The following is a 23,832-nucleotide window of genomic DNA, read 5'->3' on the forward strand; positions in this document are numbered from 1 at the left end:
TAGATATTGTCGAAGCGTGTGATTCATGTGCTTTGTGTGTTTGGTTTTGTTTCCCCCTGTGACGGCCGTTTGGAAGCGTGTCTCCTAGGAGTCTGTGTGCCAGACATCATGATGACACTGATGGAAGGATGCTGTGTGTGGAGAGAGAGCGCAGATCCTTTTGATCCATCCCAGTGAATGATGATGCATAAAACAAAAACATTCTTAGCCCATTTAAGACCTGAGACACCTATGCGTTCTATATCAGTTAACTATTTCATGTCAAGGACACACCCCCCCCCCCCACAGAAGCAAATATTTGAGTTAAAAACGTTCGCCCTGAAATAATAATATATTCAAAGATTTGCGTCACATTTAAGTGCCGCGCTATGAGCTTTTAGATCTGCTTTTTTCAACAGCTAAAGTATAACATAATGCTTAAAACACCAAAAGGGGTTCCCGTCCTGAATGGGTTAGATTTGAAATGGGGAAATTCTGGTTCATACTGTGTTGTGTGATGTTTAGTATACGCACATAACTCTTTTTTGTAATTACTTCCACATTAACAATCTGAATAGAATGGTCCTTAAAAAAAATATACCGTGGCCAATCCTGGTCTATATACCGCCTCCCCCTGGCCAGCCGGGGCGCCTGATGGAGGGGAAAGGAACTGGTTGGAATATCGTGTTCCTTCCACTGCGCTACGTCCGGGGAAACTCCCCCCCACCCCCCTGCATCAGGTGAAAAGAATCGGCTTCTTGCATTGAAGGAAGCGTGAGGTCAGTCCGTTGCCCTCCCCAGGTTGGCGGAGGGAGTGTATAGCCCAGGATTGCGTTAGATAATTGACACTATGGGTGAAAGAAATGGGTTACAAAATTGTGGGATATAAATAAATGATAAGAAAGAAAAGATATACCGTGGTGGCCATATCAATTTGGGGATTTGAGAACCTAGTGGTTCAGAAGGCGTTTGTAGAATGGCCCTCAGGTCTTAATGGGTTAACCACCTGAACCCTAATCTGGGGGGGAGGGGGGGGGGGGCATCTGTCAAAAACAGACCATCTTCAAGCTCCAAACCCTTTGTGAGCTTGGAGATCTGGTACAGAGAGCAAAAAAGGAGGGGGGCCTAGTATAGTGCCTTTGGGGACTCCGGTCAACTGAGTACAGTATATTGGCTTAAAGTGGTTAATGGGTGTCTTATTTTTAGACATTAAAGACATTTTTGAAGTGTTCCTACTGTAGTAGTTCATACTGTAAGATAGCCCAGCACTTGCAGTCACATTGCATTATTTTGATCCATCAATGATATATGGCATTGGTTTTCAAAGTGCGGTCCGCGGACCCTCAGGCTTCCTTCGGGGGTCAGAAAACATTTTTTTCTTTTTCTGATTCCTATTGACAACTGACTACTATAGTATATGTGACCAGATTTGACTGAGGGACTGCCATTGGATTTTTTTAGTTTTAGTTTTTTCATGGCATATGAAAGCAGGGAATCATAGCTTCAAATTGACATTTTGGTTGTTCAGTTTGACCCACCAGTTTTGGAGATATGGCTTATAGAGTAATGTCCTGCAGAAAACAGCGAGTTGAGAAAACAGGCTTGAAAGGTGTGAACCTTTCAAGCCTGTTTTCTCAACTCGCTGTGGTCTCTAACATGTTTAAGCATTTATTTCATATTTACATGTCCATTTCAGCTCTGACACTTATTTCAGACATGCTCTAGTATGTGAAGCAGCGACGGCTCCAGAAAATTGTGACTGGGGGTGCTATGGGGGGGGCTGGTATTTAGAGGGGAATCTTGGTTTACATAGTCAAGTCAGTCAATTGGGCTTGTTTTGAGGGTGGGGGGGGGGCTTAGGCGGGGCTAAGCATCCTCCAGAGGGGGCTAAATTGCCCCCTGGAGCCGTCCCTGATGTGAAGAGTCTGCCTGTGCTATTTTACTCATTTTGGATAAAAAAATACCTCATTTCAGTTTTTCTCCTCTGGTGAAAAGCTGGAGGATCCACGATGGCAGTCCCTGAGTCAAATCTGGTCATATATAATGACACGCCTGCGTTGCTGCAAGAACGAGCCGAAGGCGACTTCTGTAAGCAGCGCAGAAGTGCCATTAATGACAGTAACGCACACCCTCTCGTGTAATATTGCGATTATACAACAGTTACCCTTAAAACTAAGACAGAAATCATATTTTTTTAATGACAGATCAAGCCACTACGACCACAAATATCCCAAGAAACTAGCTATCCTAGCCACCCAGTCTGCTGCGCTCTGGGAGAACAATACGGCTGAATTCTTTGTTTCAATTGAGTGTTCCATGATGCTGGTTTGAAGCACGGCTAGAAGGCAGATTGCTTCCTCGAAACGACCTGTTTTCATAGTGCATATTGTCAGGAATTATTTAACCCCTTGCAACGTGGGATTCTTATGTCATTTCAGATTAAAGTAAAAAAAATAAAAAAATAAAATAAAAATACATGTTTAAAAAATAATAATCTGGGTATTTGTTGTGTTTCCACAGGTAAATCAGAGAGGACTTCTTTTCTGGGCTACGGGCGTGAGGCTGCAGCAGCAGCAGCTGGCTGTCAGGTACATTTATCTGCTATTAAACTTCTTTATTGCTCTATAACTTGCCATCAGTGTAGCCAGAGTTTGGTTTTCAAAGGCAGCTTTTATTTCCCACTGGCAATAATGTGTACATGAACTTCAAGATGATGATTGTGATGAAAGGCGGGATGCCTCCGCCAGACACATTAACAGTTCTGCTGCAGATTAACAGTGGGGCAGCGGTGGCCGAACGGTTTGCGGAGCGGTCTTGATATCGGTTGGTCGCTAGTTCGTATCCCCGGACCGGCACGTTAAAATTACCACCGCTGAAGTGCCCTTGGACAACGCATTGAACCCCTACCATGAAATGTTCTATGAGCAGGGCCTGGCTGTAAACAAGTCATTGAGCTTAGTCCAGTACCCTGGGTAAACATAGTACCTTTCCTTTCTTTTTTCTGCATAACCCCCTTTCCACGCTATTTAATCCATGTTTCTGCCCTGCGTAATACGCTAAACCGCTGTGTTTAATTCGCCGTTTTTTAATAATTATAAAGAAATAGCGGATTTGTCGCGGACCTGGTGACGAACGAGGCCGTCTTGTTATGACGACAAAACCGGAAATCGACCCGTGCTCTGTGCTCTGCAAGGGCTTCTGGGAAAATGAGTTCAATGCAAGTGAACGGTAGTTTCAACTGGACTCCAGCAGCTCTCACTGCCTGCTGTTTTTCCGGGTCGGGACGGTCGCATATACTTTTAAATAACCATAACTTTCTCAATTTTCAACCGATTTTTAAACGGTTTGGTTTGTTATAAATGTTAGAGACAAAATTAAGCAGATAAGCGTCCTGAATCATAGCTACGTTGACAACGTTTGTAATAAACCAACCCGTTTGTAAATCCGTCAAGATTTGAGCGAGTTATGACTGTTTTGAGCTGCCATGGAACATACTGTACTGTAGTCCCGAAGCAAGATGGCCGCCGGTTGAACTACGTCAGAGACTCCGCCTTGAGCCATCTAGCCTTTATATATGTCTATGGCAGGGGTGGGCAACTGGCGGCCCGGGGGCCACATGCGGCCCTCACCTTCACTTAATGTGGCCCTCAGGTTAATGTCAGAATACTGATATAATATTGGTTTCAGCTGTTACTATTCCACAACATGCAAACATGACCCGCTTTTATTACTTCCGTCTAAATTAGTAGCTCACTGCTTCAACACAAGTATAATTAAAGGCATTTGAAATTACATACAAATGTACATTTTCAGGATTCCAATTCAAAAATTCAAGATTTCAATTCGAATACAGCAAACTTTGTAGATGGCTTGTAGATCAGCTATTTTTGCTACGACAGTAATATATAGGGAGTGAGTGTGGAAATATAGTGGCCCTCTCCATCGTCAAAGTTGCCCACCCCTGGTCTATGGTGTGGAACACGTGTGTCGAATTTGACGTAGGTGGGGGTGTATTTCAGACATACGTGCACACGTACAGTACACACAGAGATTTATAGTTGGATGTCATTTCAACCGTGACCTTGATTGTGACCTTGACCTTTGGCCTTTTTCGCAACCGTTTTTCAGAACGTTAATCATCTCTCCAGGGCAGGCCTGCTGATCATTCCCATCAAGTTGTGTGAATGTGAATAATGCTCCCAAAAACACACTTTGACCTTTTGGCCTTTTCAGCCCTATCACTCCAGGGCAGCCAACTGGGTCATTCTCCTTTCATGACAATCTGCCCAGCCATTCTCATGGTCTTGTTCGCAGGCAGGCAGGCAGGCAGATCAGGTACTTGTGATGCTTTTGCGTGACGCTCTAGTATATGATCAATTAGGGCGTTCATTTACAAGATGAGATGCTTCTGCCAGTTAACTCCTGTTGTGATTAGTCCAGGAAACCTGGTCTCTAAACTGCCTCCCCCTGGCCAGCCGGGGCGCCTGATGGAAGGGAAAGGAACTGGTTGGAATAACGTGTTCCTTCCACGTGCTACGTCTGGCTGGGGAAACTCTCCCCTGTCAGGTGGAAAGAAGCAGTTCGGACTCCACATGCATAGAAGGAAGCATTAGGTCAGTCCGTTGCTTTCCCCAGGTTGGCACAGGAAGTGTAACGCCCAGGATTGCATTAGAATAGATAATTGACGCTGTTTTATTCTGGATCGGACTAGTGAAGAAACACGGGGAAGGTTGCCGTATATTAGATTAGTCGATGGGTGGCTCTTCCAAGACAGATTTTACGCTCTCTTTAGAAGGCGGGTGTAAGTGCCATCCAACCGTTTCTCTAGTTTCTTTGAAAGTGTCCATGTCTCGGAGCCATAGAGTAGAATCGGCTCAATGGTCGTCCTAAATATTTTTACTTTTAACTTACTTGCTAAGCTGGGATAACCAGATCTTATGCATGTCATTGCAGGCTGACCAGGCCCTTCCTACAGTTTGAAGAACACACACACACATGGCCCTGCAGCAGCTGAAGCCATCTGACGGTATAACGGAGGCTTCGTTTGTCTCGTCGGGAGAAGAAAAACAGAGACTAGAAATGAGGAAAAAAGCAGTTTAATTCTTTCCTCAGAGACATCTAGACTTTAATGCTGCAGGCTGGGGTTGGGAATGTCCATTATTAGCATTCTGACATCTCCAGTGGTTATTCCCTCTCTTCTGTTGCACCACAGGACGATAAAAAAACATGCCTCAGGTGCAGAGACAATGTCCTGCTTTCATAACGAGCAAACAAAATGCTAAATGGCGGCTTCGTAACCCCCTCTCTGTCTCTTGGAGATGTCACAATCCATCCCTCCCCACAAGACAAACGTAATGTTATTTTAACCCAATCTGGGCGGGAACCCCTGTTGGTGTTTGAAGCATTATGTTATACTTTAGCTATTGAAAAATAGCAGATCGGTGTGATCTATAGCTTGTAGGTCTGCTATTTTTTTTTTATCGTGAAAATGTGGCGCAAATCTTTGAATATATTCTTTCAGAGCGAACGGGAGTCCCTGAGACAACATATTCTCAAGTGGGGGTCCGCGGCCAAATACAGATAATTCTGGGGGTCCTTGACATGAAAAAGGTTGAGTTCCACTGACATAGAAACAGAGATCTTTCAGAAAACCTTTACATTTCTAGAATCGACCTCAGGTCTAAATGGGTTAAATGTTTCCTCCTTCCCCTTCCGAGAGGGAGCATGAACGAACGTAAATTTGAAAAAAAAACAACAACCAAACAATCCTTTATGAGATCACCATACGTACATACTGAACTGTAATGGCGTGCAATTGCTCTTGAGATCTCGCCAAAACAAGCCCATCAGTTACGGCTGTGGGGTGGGAAGGGGGGGGGGGGGGGGGTCTTGTCATCACGTCGGAGGCAGTTTAGCCTCGCTCAGCATTTGCATGGGCTGTACAGTACACAACTCTCTGTGTCTTTATTGAGTTAGTTATCTAAAGTGCTGCGGCCAGATGTGGCCCCTGTTCTCTTAAGCACATAATAGATTTGAACATACTGATCACCACCTATCCATGGCCCTCAACAACAGAGTTGATTTTGACAGCACATTTAGATTTGAGTCATATTTTACCCCCCACCACAAATGGGTCCTGACCCACTGTGTGAGAAACAGTGGACTACTAGAGCCTTCATTAGTGATGTTTGGTGTCACCTGGACGTGGGACATGGGCAGTGTTGATTTCGTCGACTAAAACGAAATGTGTCTCTGATGTGTTATATAGAATCACATGTCGACATGCGCCACCAATGCGCCGACTAGACGTGCAACAACAGGACATATCACACCGGCTGGGACGAACGCTGAAACTGTTTCGTTGCGTCTCTCGAACCATCACTGTGGTTTGGGCCCTTAACCCATTAACCCCCCCCCCCCCAGAAGCAAAGATTTGAGTGAAAAACGCTCTGAAAGAATATATATTCAAAGATTTGCACCACATTTTCACGATCTTTCAAAAAATAGCAGATCTACAAGCTACACGCTACGAGCTTGCATATCTGCTATTGTTCAATAGCTAAAGTATAACATAATGCTATAACAAAACACCAAATGTCGTTCCCGTCCTGCATGGGCTAAAAAGAAGGCTGACCTCACATCCATCGCTGCAAGGAAAAGATTCAATATCATTGAACCGAGGCGGCAGCAGGAGAGCGGCTCGGTGTGCCATGTCAACGTCAACGCTGGTGCTTCAGTGACAGCTTGTCACTTTGCAGAGCCTCGTTTCTCTTAGAGTCGATCAGCTGATTCTTACAGGATTTGATAGGCCTCCTTTCAGGTTAGAGTTAAAGAAATAATCATCTTTACATTTTGTTATTTTATGTATAGTTTTTGAGTGGTATAACCACTGCCTTACGGAGCTATGTGTGTGGCTGGCTGCCTGCATGGGTGGGTATGAGCACGAAAATAGCATGGTTTTTTTTTTTTCACAAGTTCCCTCCTCCTGCCTGCATCTGGGCTCTCTCAAGCAGAAACGATGACCCCGGAAGCAGCGGGACAAAAATCTGATATCTCCATAATTTGGAGTTGTCTGCCCTGTCCGCGCTGCGACGCGTTGTGAGCTTGTAGATCGGCTATTTTCAGCATGCAACCAAGTGTAAAATGACTTATACTGGGATCTCTTGTCCACTAGTCCCTTCAAGGAAGGAGCAGAAATGATGTCCCGTATGTGTCGATTGGATTCCCTATGACGTTTCCAGATGTCCTGTGGATGGGATGTGTTAATGTGTAAAAAGAACAACGGATGTGTTGGGTGGTCCTACTACTCGTACTGGACCGTAATGATAAAAGAACAACGGATGTGTTGGGTGGTGCTACTACTCCTACCGGACCGTAATGATAAAAGAACAATGGATGTGTTGGGTGGTGCTATACAGATCGTAATGATAAAAGAACAACGGATGTGTTGGGTGGTGCTACTACTCCTACCGGACCGTAATGATAAAAGAACAACGGATGTGTTGGGTGGTGCTACTACTCGTACTGGACCGTAATGATAAAAGAACAACGGATGTGTTTGGTGGTGCTACTACTCGTACTGGACCGTAATGATAAAAGAACAACGGATGTGTTGGGTGGTGCTACTACTCGTACTGGACCGTAATGATAAAAGAACAACGGATGTGTTGGGTGGTGCTACTACTCGTACTGGACCGTAATGATAAAAGAACAACGGGATGTGTTGGGTGGTGCTACTACTCGTACCGGACCGTAATGATAAAAGAACAACGGATGTGTTGGGTGGTGCTACTACTCCTACCGGACCGTAATGATAAAAGAACAACGGATGTGTTGGGTGGTGCTACTACTCGTACCGGACCGTAATGATAAAAGAACAATGGATGTGTTGGGTGGTGCTACTACTCGTACTGGACCGTAATGATAAAAGAACAACGGATGTGTTGGGTGGTGCTACTACTCCTACCGGACCGTAATGATAAAAGTCTTGCCAGAGAAGCAGGGACATGGACCCTGATGGCTGCAGCTGGATGACTTCAACCCTCTGGCGTTGTTTTAAAAATACAAAATGACTGTCCTTTTATTTTTCTTCTGCACTTCAGCCATATTATGAGACTCAAGTTATACTTATATATGTTGTTGTTGTGTGTCTATTTGTTACAGGGAGGTGTGAAGTCCGTGCCTGAGATCAGACAGGTAATTTGACCCATTTAGACCTGAGAAAATATTCTATACAAATGCCTTCTAAGTCCTTGTTTCCTGTTCCAGTTTTCTGAAAACCCCATGTTTCTATGTCAGTCGTTCTCAAACATTTTCATGTCAAGGACCCCCAAAAATATATACCGGTAGTAATTGGCCGCCGACCCACATCTGAAAATATGTTGTTCCAGGGAACCCCCAGAAGCAAAGAAAGAATATATATTCTCTTTCTCTTTCGCTCTGAAAAAATATATATATTCAACGATTTGCGCCACATTTTCAAGATTTAAAAAAAATAGCGGATCCATTTCAGCAAACTGTCATGATTTAGAAGCCATTTTGTAGAATCTGCCTCAGGTCGACTTTACTTAGTACAAAATGTGAGTACTTCTTTCACCTCAGCTGAAAACAACTCTACTATTTATGTGGGGTTTTCTTTTTATTGTCATAGTTGAACACAATTGGGCACAAACTGCAGATTGAAGAGGGGGTGGGACGCACGCACACACACGTGCACGCGCACACACACACACACACACACACACACACACACACACACACACACACACACACACACACACACACTCACACACACACACACACACACACACACACACACACACACACACACACACACACACACACACACACACACACACACACTAACTTATTGTTTATTCCCAGACAGACAACCCTGCAGCTCCATTTTCAAAGGATATGAATTTTCCTTAAAAGTAGGATTAATGCAATATAGTTCACCGACAGGGACTCACTGTGGATGACTGGATGAGACAGATCACTGGTGTTGTGTGTATGTGCACCCAAAAATATAGAAGATCTACAAGCTCACGACTTGTCACACTGTGAGGCATGCGACATGTTGTGAGGTTATAGATCTGCTATTGTCAGTGTGCGACACCCTTACGCGCATCTTACCCCATTTAGAGCTGAGGATGTTTTTTTTTAAATGGATCCTGACAGTTTCTATATCAGTGGACAGTGGTGCCGACCCCCATGTGAAAATATGTTGTTCCAGGGAGCAAGGAAGGAAGCAAAAATTTGAGTTAAAAACGTTTGCTCTGAAAGAATAGTTCATAGCGTGGCACCCAGTGCCGCGCTATGAGCTTGTAGATCTGCTATTTTTCAACAGCTAAAGCGTAACATAATGCTTAAAACACCAAAAGGGGTTCCCGCCCAGAATAGGTACAGTATAACTCAGGCTTTATTTAGGCACAATTATTACATACGGTAATCGCCTAATCAAACATTTGCAAAAATAGTGGAAATTGCCGATCTACGAGATCACAGTGTGTCGCATCGCGATGCGTTGTGAGCTTGTAGATTTCCTCTATAAATGTATTTTTTAAATACATAAAAAAAGAATCATGACATGAATTAAAATTTATTTTGTATATATATTTTTTTATTTTGGTTTTATTACATCAATTACACCCACACAACCTGAACTTTGAACATGCAGTGGATTTTCTGTGGTCTGGGGTTTTCTCTGTGTGTTCTGAAGCCTTTTGAGCTGCAATGAAAACAGGCAAGCAGGCCTCAACAGTGACATCTGCTGGCAAATTTGTCATATGTCATATATTGGATTGGTGATATAAAGGTAGACGCCCCTTTCGGCTCTGGAGCGTATGTGCTCAAGGGAGGGGAAATAATCCCGAGATTCCTTTGCGAAGCCCCACGGAAGCATGAGTGTGCGTCACAGAGCGCATGTCCGGGTCTGATAAGTCCCGGAAAAGATGCGCTGTGATTGGCCAGTATAATCACTTGAGTGGCAGCGTAACATAGTAGATTGTAAATTCTTCCGCCCTTCCGTCAACACACATGGCTCCAACGAACTGCAGCAGCCAATGAGGCATCTATTTATTTAATATCTATGCCATGGTCTTACCTCACAGTCAGCAGGACAAACTTGTTTGAGCCAGAAAACCCTAGACCACAGAAAATCTACTGAATGTTAAAAGTTACGGGTTTTTTGGGTGCAATGGAGTTCCCAAAAAAGTTCCGAAAACCTAAAAGAAATTGTGTCGCAGATCTGCTATTTTCGCTATTTTTGTCCAAAAGTGCCCTCTTACGGGATTTCAGCCCCTGCCTCTCTAACACTCTGCACGAACCTGGTCTTGTTTCATGAACTCTCTCTCTCTCTCGCTCTCTCGCTCTCTCGCTCTCGCTCTCGCTCTCTCTCTCTCTCTCTCTCTCTCTCTCTCTCTCTCTCTCTCTTCCAGGCGAACCTCAGGCCGGACGTCTCATTGGCCAGTCCCGGTTCGGTGGCGCCGTCGTTGGGGAAATCGCCCGCTCCGTTCTACCCCCCCTCCTCCTTCACAGGGACCAATCCCAGAAGACGTCCCCTACAAGACCCCACTCCCATTGGTCAGTATAGAGCAGTGTTGTTTTTTCAGCACATTTCCATTTTAGTTTTAGTCATCTTGAATCTCTTTTAGTCTCTTGAATAGTTTTAATTTAGCCTTACATTTTAGTCACCTGGAATGTTTTAGTGTTTTAGTCTAGTTTTAGTCGACTAAATAACATAAGAGTTTAGTCGACTAAATCTACAGTTGATTTATTTGACTAAAATGTATTCTGGCGGGCCTTGATGCCGTCGTAATGGTTGATTTTACACTTGCTGAAAATAACCGATCTACAAGCTCACGACGCGTTGCGCTGCGACACGTTGTGAGCTTGGAGACCGGCTATTTTCAGAATGCAACCAAGTATAAAATGACTTATACTTGATCTCTCGTCCACTAGTCCCTTCCTAACATTTTTGTCTAGTTTTTATTTGTTGACGAAATTGTCAGTATATTTAGTCTTGGTTTTAGTCATCGTAGCTTAGTTTTCATTTGGTTTCTATTTAGTTTTCGTCAGTGAAAAACAGTAGTCGACGAACATTTTTCGTCTCAGTTTTAGTTGACAAAATCAACACTGCAGTAGAGCCCTTGTGAGCGGGCGGGGTCGACATTTGCCCTTACTGAGCTGCATTCAAGACACTTGCCTTGTGTCTGACACCTGACTTGTGTCTGAACACAGCTTTGATGGATGTATTCTGTCCCCCTCCCCCTCATCAAATCTTTCGTCAAACCATATGGGCTTCCATTGGAAATGCATTGGAGCGGCCAGTAAACACAGACACAAGACAGACACAAGACACGTGTCTTGAATGTGTGAACGCTGCCCAGTAAGGGCATAATATGTCGACCTCACCCGCTCACCTCCACCCCACCCCCTCCTGGTGCTGTGGCCATCTTGGAAACTAAACACAATATAAACAATGGGAGAAGGGTGGGGCCGAGAAAGGCCCTTAAATAGGCTTCAAAAACAAAATAACACTCAAATATTGAGGGTTAATACTTTGGGGCCATTGTTGACACACTGTAGTCTAGGTCATCTGTATCCATTTTAAATTAGTCTTGTTCATAATCAACCGCAAAGCAAGCTAAATTGGCTTCCGTGTTGAATGTGAGATAAAGAGTGTTTTTCCAGATCATGCTTCTTGCTGCTGCTGGTGGTGGTGGTGGTGGTGGTGGTTACTATAATATAGTAACCACACGCAAATATTATTTGCGTGTCTGGTGACTGAATTGCTGCTCTTTTATCTTTTCCACAGATCCTCTCCAAACAAAGAAAGTTCGAAAGGTCCCTCCAGGCCTCCCTTCATCTGTGAGTGCAAGATCATATGCCTGTCATAGAAATGGATTTTTCACTGAGCTTATTTAAACGTACACGCTCACTCGCACGTACACACGCACGCACGCACGCACGAACAAACACACTCACTATAAATAAATCATTGCTGTCGGGCGGAAACCTCTTATCTCCATATTCTAACTTCGTGTGGGTTTTTTTTCTCGTAATTAACGCCCTACTCGAACACACTACGGCGTTCGCACAAAAGTGTTAATTTTACACTTCATTTTACACTCTCAAGAGTTAAAGATCTATAAGGGTCCATTTGGTTACCAAGTCTCCATCATTTAGCTGCATGGGGACCACCTTGAAACCCCCTCAAATGACAACTGGTGGTCCTCGGACCACCAGTTGTTGACCCACTGCTGTAGTTTTATATTTAGTTGCACCAGTTGTGTCGACGCAACATGTGGAACACTGCGTTGCATTATTATTGTGAGCTCATAGATCTGACATGGTTTTGGCGTGCCAACTCTTGACACGCACGCAACTAAAGTGTATTTAAATCACTCATAACTCCAAGCCTATAACTCCTAAACGATGAAAATTGTCCTCATATGAATGTCTATTTTCTTGTGGGGTCATTTAATCCCTCACACACGTATGTGTATAAGACAGTGCGTGCGCGTGCAGCCACGCGCACACACACTCACACACACACTTGTTTCTGTGAGGTCCTCAAAAAAAGTGACACGGACGGTGCCTGGATGCGTTTAAAGCTTTTCCTGTGCATGCTTGCATTAAGTCTAAACATGTGCGTTTGTGGGGGTTTTTGTGTGTGGTTGACATCTTATATACGCTGATATCTCTATAGGTTATGTGTCAACTCCCCTCCCCCTACTTCCCCCCCCCTCCCTTTTTTTGTGCACGCCTGCTTAAGTTGTGTATATGCGTTCGCTTATGTGTAGGTGACGCACGTGCATTCACACACACACACACACACACACACACACACGTGCGTGCGTGTGTACAGTACATGTACATTGTATGTTAAGAGGTGATTGATTTTTTGGCCCTGTCACAGCCCTGCATGGGCCTCCTCTGGGGACAAGGAGGAGGCGCGCAGGGGAGGGAGAGCTCTCCAACGGCCCCGGCGCCGCTCTTTTGATGTTTAATTAGTCATTATGTTAGCCTTGAACAGGAGGGACAGACAGAGATTAATAGCACAAAATCTCTTGGAAAAACGGTCTCTATCGGTATAGATGGAACAATCCCCATGGAGCATAGCAGCGCAGCGTAGCATTAGGATGCAGGGAAGTGTGTGGAGCTCAGCTTGAATGGTGGTGGGAGGGGGGGGGCTCATTAATGTATGCATAAATCACCAAGTCAGATGTTCATTGTTAAAACCCCAGTGGATTGTAAAAAAAAGGGTTCTAATAAGCCCTATGCCTTATAATGCCTTAGTACTGGTGCCATTGACTGTTGATTTTTCTTTCTTTCCTTTTTTTCTTATATATATTTTAAAACAGCAACTGTTTTTTCCAAATTCCCAACCCTTTCTTTGGGAAAGCTCTATATTTTAATGTCTATTTTAAGCTCTATTTTTTAAAATTTATTTTGGTCAAATTTGTAGACTTTAATGGCCCTATATTTCCGTGCTGTTCTCCCTAAACTTCCTTGCCTTTTCTTTTTTTTTCTTTTTTTTTACTATTTTGAAAAACATTCAAATAGTTCAACTAAGCCAAAATGGTAAAAACAAATGGCTAATAAGTTTAGGGATAAGGGTTAAGGGGTGGCACAAGATATATCCCTTTTTCATTTTTATGTAAAACTTTCTTTTTTGGTTCAAATGCTTTGGTTAGTTAATTTTCTTATAAAAATCACACCCTTGTGAACCGAGTGGTGCAACTCCCCTCTCTCTCCCCCCCTCCTCTCTCTCTCTCTCTCTCTCTCGCTCTCTCTCTCTCATTAGCAGGCAACAGTGGCAAACAGCGCCCCTACTGGTACTCATTATACTGGTGCTCATTAACGTCACATAGATAGATAGGTGAATACAGACACACATATCACTTAACACAGACACACGGACATTGCTGTTCCTTGGAGTGGTTGCACCACTCAAAAATTAATTATGCAGAAAGAGAGTGAGAGAGAGAGAGAGAGAGAGAGAGAGAGAGAGATTGCATTGCATTTTATTTAGGACTTGTTGTGATAATCATCAGCTCTTGTTGCCGTTAAACAATCAAACCATGGAGCTGACAGACAGCGCCATACAAAAAAGGGGGCTGGCTGGGTTGTTTTTTGTTTGTTTCTGGATTTGTTGTATTTGAATACAAGTTTGTCAGGAAGCACAAGAAGTGTGTGTGTGTGGGGGGGGGGGGGGGAGGTGGTCTCCGGCAGTGAAAGAAAAAACAGTCCTATGTCTTCCTCTTAAAGTAAAGTGAAATATCGGGGGGGGGGGGTCCTGTCAAAGTGGGGTAGAGAGAGAGAGGGGGGGGGGGTGGCATAGATTGGTTGCCTTGTGGGTTACATCTCTTTGTTGTGTAAATGTGCGCCGGGCTTTTATTTGTCAGTACTTAACACATGGGCGCAGGTGCAGATCTGTGACTCATAGAACAGTACAATCAGGCTCCAACAATCAGAGAGAGAGAGAGAGAGAGAGAGAGAGAGAGAGAGAGAGAGAGAGAGAGAGAGCAGTGACAGAGTGTAGGATGAAATACAGCTTTCTCGTTCTTGTCACTCACGTTTCGCTGCTCAATAGATAAAGCCCTGAAGCTCTGCGAGGAATTATCCCAGTTAGTCTTTGATCCCATTTCAAAGAATAAAGAGGTTTGCTTTTGAATTTAAAAAAAAGGAGGGGGGGGGGGGGGTGCAAGGCTCTCTTAATCTTGCCTGTGTTAAGAAAACACGAAAGCCTTGTATTATTTGGGGTAGGTGTTGCATAGGAACGGAGGGTTGAGTGCTTTGCTTATTGGTAGTCTGGCAGCCTTCAGGGCTGGAGGGATGTTGGTATTACAGGGCCTTTCAGGGCTGTAGGGATGTTGGTATTACAGGGCCCTTCAGGGATGTTGGTATTACAGGGCCCTTCAGGGCTGGAGGGATGTTGGTATTACAGGGCCCTTCAGGGCTGGAGGGATGTTGGTATTACAGGGCCCTTCAGGGCTGGAGGGATGTTGGTATTACAGGGCCCTTCAGGGCTGGAGGGATGTTGGTATTACAGGGCCCTTCAGGGCTGGAGGGATGTTGGTATTACAGGGCCCTGAAGGGCTGTAGGGATGTTGGTATTACAGGGCCCTGAAGGGCTGTAGGGATGTTGGTATTACAGGGCCCTGAAGGGCTGGAGGGATGTTGGTATTACAGGGCCCTGAAGGGCTGGAGGGATGTTGGTATTACAGGGCCCTGAAGGGCTGGAGGGATGTTGGTATTACAGGGCCCTTCAGGGCTGGAGGGATGTTGGTATTATAGGGCTGAGGAGGAAGGAGGGAGGTGTGACATGCAGTGAGGTGGCACCAACTAAACTACTGCATGCCCGGGGGGTGAAGAGACTTGATTATTGACCTTAAAAGGTTGTTACAGCGGGCTGATCGGGGCTGATCGGACTGATGGGTGTGTGTGTGTGTGTGTGTGTGTGTGTGTGTGTGTGTGTGTGTGTGTGTGTGTGTGTGTGTGTGTGTGTGTGTGTGTGTGCGTGCATGAGCGCGCGTGCATGTTGAAGGGTTAGGGTTAGACTGGCAGCCCAAATCAGATTTTTTGGCCTGTATATCCAGATTGGAATACGTTTTTTTTGGTAGTACAAGAACACATGATAGAGAAACAGATTTTTGCCGAATATAGTCTCACATAAAATAGTATTTATATTACCCAAAGTGTTAATGTAACAGCTCTGTTTACACCTTTATTTTATCCTTATTTATGTTCAATATTAATTTGTAGGGAGGGAGGGAGGGAGGGGGAATGAGAGATAGAGATAGATTGAGATATAGAAGCATATATCCGGTGAATGTCATGTATAACAGACAATGCTTTGGGGCAACATTCTGTGTCTTATACCCCCTCCTCCCCCCGTGGTACTACCACAGCTCTGTCTTGACAGTGATCCGTCAGAAAGCCAAACGTCAATCTTTTCTGTCACTCGCCGCACCGAGGGGGGTTCTTCTCGCTTTGCATTAGTCCCTGAAGGAAGGAAGGGAGCTCAACCTCTCTCTCTCTCTCTCACTCTTTACGCACGCACACACACACACACACACACACACACACACACACACACACACACACACACACACACACACACACATACACAGCGTGCCCTTGCAGCCACCCATAAATATCTGTCCTCCAATAAGATGCAGCTCTCTGCCCTGAAGCTGCAGAACTGTGGCCATGTGTTCTGCGCTGTGGTCTCTCTCTCTCTCTCTCCCTCTCTCTCTCTCCCTCTCTCTCTCTCTCTCTCTCTCTCTCTCTCTCTCTCTCTCTCTCTGTGTCTCTCTGTCTCTCTGTCTCTCTCTCTCTCTCTCTCTCTCTCTCTCTCTCTCTCTCTCTCTCTCTCTCTCTCTCTCTCTCTCTCTCTCTCTCTCTCTCTCTCTCTCTCTCTCCGTCAGACAGGTGCCCATACAGCTGCCTGTCAGCCTCGCAGCTCGTCAGCCCAATGGCAACGTGCCGTTGTCCTTCACTCACTGCACCGCTCTGTCTGTCTGGCAAGACTATACACATGGAATACGCACGCACGCACGCACGCATGCATCAAATCAGCACACCCGTGTGAAGTGAGGGGCGCTCTTTGAAGATGGAATGTGTGTGATGTGATGTGATAACATGAACACGACCGCAGTGTTGTTTTTGGAAGCACATTTTGATTTTAGTTTTAGTCTTTCGAATAGTTTTCCTTTAGTTTTAGTCACATTTTAGTCACCCGGAATGTTTTAGTGTTAGTCTAGTTTTAGTCGACTAAATATCATAAGATTTTAGTCGACTAAATCTACGGCTGATTTAGTCGACTGAAATGTATTTTGGCGGGCCTTGATGCCGTCGTACAGACTGATTTTACACTTGCTGAAAATAGCCGATCTACAAGCTCACAACGCGTCGCGCTGAGATGCATTGTGAGCTTGTAGATCAACTATTTTCAGCATGCAACCAAGTGTAAAATGACTTATACTGGATCTCTTGTCCACTAGTCCCTTCCTAAAATTTTTAGTTTTGTTTTGATTTAGTTTCCATTTAATTTCGACCAAATCAACACTGCACTACTGTAGACCCCTGGTGTGTTAATCTATAAGTGAACGCCAATGATTTCCTAGCAGTTTCCTTTTGGAGGAAAAAATAAATAAATGACAAACTCATCAGTTTAAAGAAATCGATTTAAGTGATGTAATGTAATCAGCTGCTCATAATGAAGGTAAATAATAATAATAATAATAATTAATAATAATAATTGGTTTGTTGTGTGTGTAACGTGGTTAATAGTGCTTCCACTCGCCCAGGCGTTATATTGTATTGTGATCCAGTGTTCTGTGACTTTAAGAGTTCAGGTGGTTGCCTTTAAGGAAATGACGTTGTGTTTATTTTGCTCTGCAGATTATTTTATTATTTTATGTACCCAAAGTTGTTAAGACACATACTGTGTTTTCATGGTACTGTATCTGCTTTATTTCCAGCAAATGTAATGTGGAAAACGTATACAAGTGAGAGCAGAGCAGTGATTGCCTCGTTGTCTTTTGTACAGAATAAATCTACTCACTGCTGAGATCCTGGTCTATGGTGCTTCATAACACAACGCAAGATCACGTCTGTTACATGTGCGTCAAGACGACCTCGAGAAACGTTATAGTACTTGTCATGGCAGTGCACGCACGTGCGCACGCACACAGGCCACTGAGGTATGGGCTATATGCACCCGAGATGCAGGCGGTGTGTGTGTGTGTGTGTGTGTGTGTGTGTGAGAGGGGGGGGGGGGGGGGGGGGGGTGGCTCTGTGTATATAGGATGAAAAAAGGCCAATAAACATTTAAATGTTTGTAATCACCAGCTGGCCCTTCCAGATAGCCTTCACATCCTGCTACATCCCCCCAAACCCACAGAGGATGTGCTCCCATAAATATTTTGATTCAGTTCCATCATGTAGCGTATACACACACACACACACACACACACACACACACACTCACACACAAGCACACATGCCATGCTCACACTTGCAACTCGCCAGACCAGATCTGATTTGAACTCCTGAAACTATTTTTAGACCGAGGGAGGGCGGCGACTATAGAAGAGCGTGAGGAAAAGGGGGGATTATTGGGGTGAAAATAATTTAGAAAAAAATAATTTTGACTTAAGAGAGAATTCCCAGCGGTAGGCTACAACAGCTAACGGTATAAGAAGCATTGTGGGGTTGTTTATTTTGATTTCATCATGCGGGGGCTATTGGAGGCTCTGTGGTGGTGAGGCACCTGGTGCTTACACAAGCAGAAGCTTTGAGTGGTGCGTCTTGCAGCTTCCCGTCTGCTTCCTCGCAGGTACAGTATGCTGCGTATATATTTTCTATGTCCGAGCATAGACGCACCGCCTGCCTCTGATTGGTCTACCGAGCGTGCCAAGCTGTCATTCTCTTGTAGCCTACTTGTATTATTTCCCACCACGGAGTAGTAACCTCGTGACTCGGAGGACAGTCTGGTGAGACCATTGGGGCTCGACGGGCAGTGTCGGTAGGTCAATCAGAGGCAGGCGGGGCCGTTACCATGTCTATGCTCGGACGTACGCATATATACTGCCTGGAGGCTGCTAACGCAGTTGCATTCCTGTCTGCTTCCTCGCAGGTATACTGCCTGGAGGCCTCGCAGCTATATATGCTGCCTGAAGGCTGCTAACACAGCTGCATTCCTGTCTGCCTTGTAGCTATATATGCTGCCTGGATGCTGCTAACGCAGTTGCATTCCTGTCTGCCTTGTAGCTATATATGCTGCCTGGAGGCTGCTAACGCAGTTGCATTCCTGTCTGCTTCCTCGCAGCTATATATGCTGCCTGGAGGCTGCTAACGCAGCTGCATTCCTGTCTGCTTCCTCGCAGCTATATATACTGCCTAGTGGCCTCGCAGCTACTGCCTGGAGGCTGCTAACGCAGCTGCATTCCTGTCTGCCTCCTCGCAGGTATATATGCTGCGTGGAGGCTGCTAACGCAGCTGCATTCCTGTCTGCCTCGCAGCTATATATATGCTGTGGTAGATCATCTCAATCGATGTCCAGCACACATGACATTCTGTTACTCTCTTGCCTGTTAACACTGTTAACATGCTTGCCTGTAACGGCAAAACTTGCTCTTTTACACCTCCTACAGACGCTTTATGTAACTACACCTGTAATTTGTGTTCAGCCCTTTTTTCCTCCTCACATGTGCTTTGAAGAGCCTTTGCTTGTAAGTTTTCATGCTTTAGTTCCTCTGGTCGCTTCTCGCCGTTAACAGGTTCCGTCCATCTGACGTGTCCACAGTCCACACGTCATAAACAATCCAACCCACGGGTTGCAATAACGTGTGTACTCCTCCTAGTGCATCTTCAATGATATCAGGACAGGGAATAATATTTTGAATTTCTTCTTTTTTTATTTTTGAGTGGGACTCCAAGGCCACCGTACGCTTTGCTCTTCATTCATGCACGGTCCCGTTTATTTATCGTTTACCGCTGCAGATAGAATGCCTCGTATCTGCACACACACACACTCACACACACACACACACGCACACACACACGCACACATGCACACACACACCCTCTCTCCATCTGTCTTCAAACCGTTTCAAAGATAAAGGTATATAGTTGTACAGAAGGAATATGCTGTGTTTTTTGGCCTTTTATTTTGAAATACGCCGTCAGCAGGTCAGGAGCTGAGCGGAGCTCGGGCGGAAAGGTCCTCGGATAAACATTTACAACATGATGTACAAATATTTATGAGTACAGGGTTGGTAGGATCAAGATAAACATAAATATATGGAGGCAGATACAGTGCACTCTAGGCAACGGGTTGAGATCAAAATGAATTATCATCGCACTTGTTCAACGTACACACAGACGGTATAGTGGAAAGCTCTTAGGTCCCAAAACTGGTACTTTTCAGGATTCAATTAAAATCTTCTTCAGCTCGAAATGGATCGCGTTTCGAGCTTACAGATCTGCTATTCTCGGGGCTCAAAGCCTCAAACCCAGCACTCTTTATCTACTGGAGATGGCGGTGCAACGACATGGATTTGGACAACAAATTAGTTCAAGGCGAAAATAAATTATCCTGAATGCTGCATGCCTTCCGGGTATGGCATGGAAAGGAGAGGAGGGGCATTTTGCATTTCTTTCACCATGTAGTAAATGCTACATTCATGGTCTGAAGGAGAGGGCAGTTGTTTTACAGACGGCGTAAAAGGGCAGGGGGCTGAAGCCCCCTTTGATGTCTATGTGTGCACGTCCCTGGACAGTATTGCATCTGACCCCCAGTGGTTGTACTGGGATTCCTGAACAGAATCCCAGCCAGCACACCACACGTACGTACGCTCCTCCTGGGACCAATGGGGTCATGTGTGTTTTAAAGCTTTTGTTTGGTTTTGCTGGAAACTCTGCGCTGACATTAAAGAGGCAGGGGAGATAATGGACACAGGCACAAACAAAACCAGAGGCCCGCCCCGGTCCTTTCATCTTCTCTGGTCCGCGGAGCACGAGGAGTTAAAAGGGGGACAAAGTGCACGAAAATAATGCACAGATTAAAGTCATTACGCACATTCTAGGGTGCTCTGTTGTGAATTATTCATTGTGGGGCCTTGCGTGAGTGCGCGGCATTAATGCAGGCCTTGATTTGAGTGTGCTGGCAGTGTCTGGAGAACATGGCCTGTCAACAATCACTAAGGTGGAGTGTTTGTTATTTAGAGCCTCGTTTGTAGTTTTGTCAAAGACGTTGTCGTCGTGCTCGAGAGGATTCAAAGCGTGTTTGCAACAATAGAGCGAGTTTCTTTCCGTGCGTTTTTGCAAATCCGAAAAAAGAAAAACGCCACGCAAAACATCCTTGCAACACAGAGTGCGATGAGAATTATTTTAAATTAGTCACAATGTTTTCGCAGAAGGAAATTGAGTGGAGCAGCAGCAGTGAGGATGAATGATCTCCCTGATCCCGAGTTCAGCGCGGGGCAACTTCTGTTATTTTCGTCATGTCTGTTTAGTTATGTTAGTTTATGTATTGTTTATACCCCTATTATTTCACTCCCTTCGGGAAGGAGTGCTAGTTCTGGGTGTTTTAGCTGTATGTTGTGACCCTTTCTGTTTGTTAGGGTGGTGGGAGTGAGGTCCGTCTCGCCATCCTCACCTCCCTTTTCGTTTGTTCACTGCATTCATCATCAATCAGTAATGTATACAAGTGTTCAATCATTCTGTTCAGTCATTCGTTATGCACTTGAGCCACTTTGTAATTTATTTGTATTGAGTATTAAAACAGATACTCTTTTATGAGCGGTGTTCTTCCATACATGTTACGGGCAGTACACCCCTAGACTTCAGAACAGTCCGTAACACTCAGTTGAGTGGTGCAACTTCGTGTGGGGTTCCCCGGAACTTCCAGACCCCCAGGAACGCGCCCAGGGGGCCGGCAAACGCTATTTCTGTGCTCGGACACAGACAACCAGGGACACACATACAGTAGCTGTCTATAGGAGTGGTTGCACCACTCAAAAAAATCATATTGATAGGGGAGAGTGCCATGCAGGTCAGACATTGTGTGTAAGAACTGTGGGGAATTTATACACACACACACACCCACGGACTGACAGTCCCAAGAATACATTATCGCTATAATGTCCATGGAGGAGCTTTTAAACTGAGAACTGAGAAGTTTATAGATGCTATGTCTCTCTCCTCGTGCGCGTGCACGTGTCCACTGACTCATTGTCATTGGCTGCAGAGTGAATGAGTCAGTGGACTGCATTGAATTCCAACAGAGGACATGCAAGCCTTAAAAGGCACATTGCGTGTATAATGTTTATTACCCAGTCTGAAATCCACATGGGTTTTTATGAAGACATAATTTGTGTTCAAGTCAACAACACTGTTATGTTATCAAAGCCACGCTCATCCTGTTTCTAATTATTTATTTACTGACTCATTATCATATCTTTCATCCGTTTCACTTGACATTACATGTCAAGCGTTCGCAATCATGTATGGTTGTCTCTGCGTTATTGTCAGGGAGGTGTCTCTGTGTCTCTGTGTCAGTCACTCATATATGATACAGTCTGTTTCTAGCGAAAATGTAACTAATTCAGTAGCAGTAACAATAATGTTTTCTGTGTCAGGTGATTCTTCATATCCATATGAGTGAAATGGCTGAAATGTTTATTTTTCATATTTCAAACACAGTTCTTATATGAGGCGATCTAAAATCCCCCTCTGGGGATTACAATGCAAATAAAACCCGTGGATTTATAGCGCCCTCTACCAATATTGACGTCAGACTTCGGTGCTCTATAGCAGGGGTTCTCAACGTTTTGGCCGGAGACCCCTGGAGAGTCTTTAACAGTGTCTCGGGACCCCCGCCCCTCCCGGCCCCCAATATAAATTGACTGCTACAGTAACCTTAATAATAGAGACAATACAATACACCATAAATAAATACTGAAACCAGATAATCATTAGGGAAGGTGTATATGTGTACTATATGTAAACTCTTCATTTCCATTTTCCAGCCATTCAGTTGCCGCAAAAAAAAAGATTTTTCTTTTTTTATATATAATTTGGGGACGCCCCAAAATAATTGTCGACCCCCAGAGGGGTCGCGACCCACGGTTGAGAACCCCTGCTCTATAGCAGAGGGCTGAAAACACCTGCTGTGCAAACAGCAGCACAGTCAGCATTTTTGTCCGAAAGGATTTCCAAAGAAAGACCTTGCAGTCCATTCGGGGTCCCATGCACACACTCACAGTCATGAACAATAATCTAAGCCGATCACCTCCTCTCCTCTGACCTGCTGACAGGTGGACCTTTAGGCCTGTTTAAACCATTAGGCTTAATTTAAAATATGTCTTCTAAACCAATCCAGACAGTTTTTCTGAAATACCTGTATTGTATTGTAGCCTATCGTATGTCAGTATATAGTTATAAATTATGTAATTGACCGCCGACCCCCATTTTGAAAATATGTTGTTCCAGGGATCCCCCAGAAGCAAAGAATTCAGTTAAAAACGTTCGCTCTGAAAGAATATATTTTTCAAAGATTTGAGGCACATTTTCACGATTTTTCTAAAATAGCAGATACAAGCTCGTAAGCTTGTAGATCTGCTATTTTCCAATAGCTAAAGTATAACATAATAACCTTATAACACCAAAAGGGGTTACCGTCGAGGCCAGTGATTTGCTTGTTTTAAGGGAAGGGGGCGGGGCATTCCACACCTGAATAGCAGTAGGAAGGTGAATTTACCCATATTTGTTTTAGTGGGTGGCACCAGATCATTGTTTACGCTCCCTCTATAGTATTGTAGCTGTGGGTGTCGCTCACGTTTTAAGTGGTGCAACCACTCCAAGGAACAGCAATGTCCACGTGTCCCTATGTTTACCAGTAGGGGCAAAAGTGGCAGAGAGAGATAGTGTTGCACTGTTGCCTGCTAATTACAGAGAGAGAGAGAGAGAGAGAGAGAGAGGGGGAGAGGGGAGGGAGAGAGAGAGAGAGAGAGAGAGAGAGAGAGAGAGAGAGAGAGAGAGAGAGGGAGGGGGAGCGGGAGAGGTGTCTGCTAATTCCCCCACACAGTAACTCTGTAATTTCTTGGGACCCCCAAACGGAGTTGCACCACTTTTAGGTAATTAGTCAAGTGCGTGCATGGCACTGAGGGCGTGGAGGGCAGAGCTGCATGTATGAGATGAGATCATATGAGGAGAGATGACGGTCCATGTGTCAATATTTCCACCCACTCCACAGTCAAATCAGGAACCATCAGCACCTTTGAAGTCCGACATGCAAGCTTTTATTTTTTATTTTTTTTATCGTCTCAAATTGACCAT

The 23,832-nt window shown here is 44.7% G+C and overlaps 1 protein-coding gene across 1 annotated transcript in view; it reads left to right on the plus strand.

Moving 5' to 3' along the window:
• The first annotated feature begins 2,547 nt into the window (after nt 1-2,547).
• Nucleotides 2,548-23,832, plus strand: part of tcf12 (transcription factor 12) — an 84,573-nt gene continuing 63,288 nt past the window's right edge. The window contains exons 1-4 of the mRNA XM_083759524.1: nt 2,548-2,567; nt 8,143-8,175; nt 10,419-10,563; nt 11,798-11,850. The gene's annotated coding sequence lies outside the window, so the exon portion shown is untranslated. The remainder of the gene's footprint in view (nt 2,568-8,142; nt 8,176-10,418; nt 10,564-11,797; nt 11,851-23,832) is intronic.

The sequence above is a fragment of the Protomyctophum parallelum genome, assembly GCF_964188405.1.
Source record: "Protomyctophum parallelum genome assembly, chromosome: 2".
NCBI classification, from domain to species: domain Eukaryota; kingdom Metazoa; phylum Chordata; class Actinopteri; order Myctophiformes; family Myctophidae; genus Protomyctophum; species Protomyctophum parallelum.